At 37.3% G+C, this 466-nt stretch overlaps 1 long non-coding RNA gene across 1 annotated transcript in view; it reads left to right on the top strand.

Moving 5' to 3' along the window:
* The window catches only part of LOC113340803, a 929-nt gene extending 463 nt beyond the window's left edge, over positions 1-466 (top strand). The window contains exons 2-3 of the long non-coding RNA XR_003355651.1: positions 39-227; positions 445-466. This is a non-coding gene — a long non-coding RNA (uncharacterized LOC113340803). The remainder of the gene's footprint in view (positions 1-38; positions 228-444) is intronic.

The raw sequence follows: 466 nt of genomic DNA, 5'->3' as shown, positions 1-466 counted from the left end.
AATTCCTAATCTGAAGCGTCTCCATTCTCTTCGTACAGGCACTTGATTTAATACGTGGCAAAAATTTCTTGATGTTGATGGATTCTTGCTTGGAGGGTCATTTTTCAAATGATGATGGAACTGAACTTGTGCGATTAGCTTCACGTTGTTTGCAATATGAAGCTCGTGAGAGGCCAAACCCAAAATCACTGGTGACTGCACTCATTGCTCTTCAAAAAGATACAGAGGTAAGCATTCTAGTGCAAGAGATTTAAGTTTTGCGTGCAAGAAGCGCTATTGAGTATGCTTAGGAAGTTACTTTGTCCATTTTTTTACATGAAGATGATAGCTTGTCCTTTGGCCGAGAGAAAGCTGAATTTCCCCCTCAATACTACTTCTTTAGTGTTAGTTTGGTCTTTATCATATTACTTTTTTAATTCTTTTTGTTCATTCTGTTTTTTGAAGGTTCCATCATATGAGTTAATGG

Source organism: Papaver somniferum, unplaced genomic scaffold, assembly GCF_003573695.1.
Source record: "Papaver somniferum cultivar HN1 unplaced genomic scaffold, ASM357369v1 unplaced-scaffold_23940, whole genome shotgun sequence".
NCBI lineage: Eukaryota > Viridiplantae > Streptophyta > Magnoliopsida > Ranunculales > Papaveraceae > Papaver > Papaver somniferum.
The sequence above is the reverse complement of the archived record's forward strand: the minus strand, read 5'-3'. Positions and strand labels throughout refer to the sequence as shown.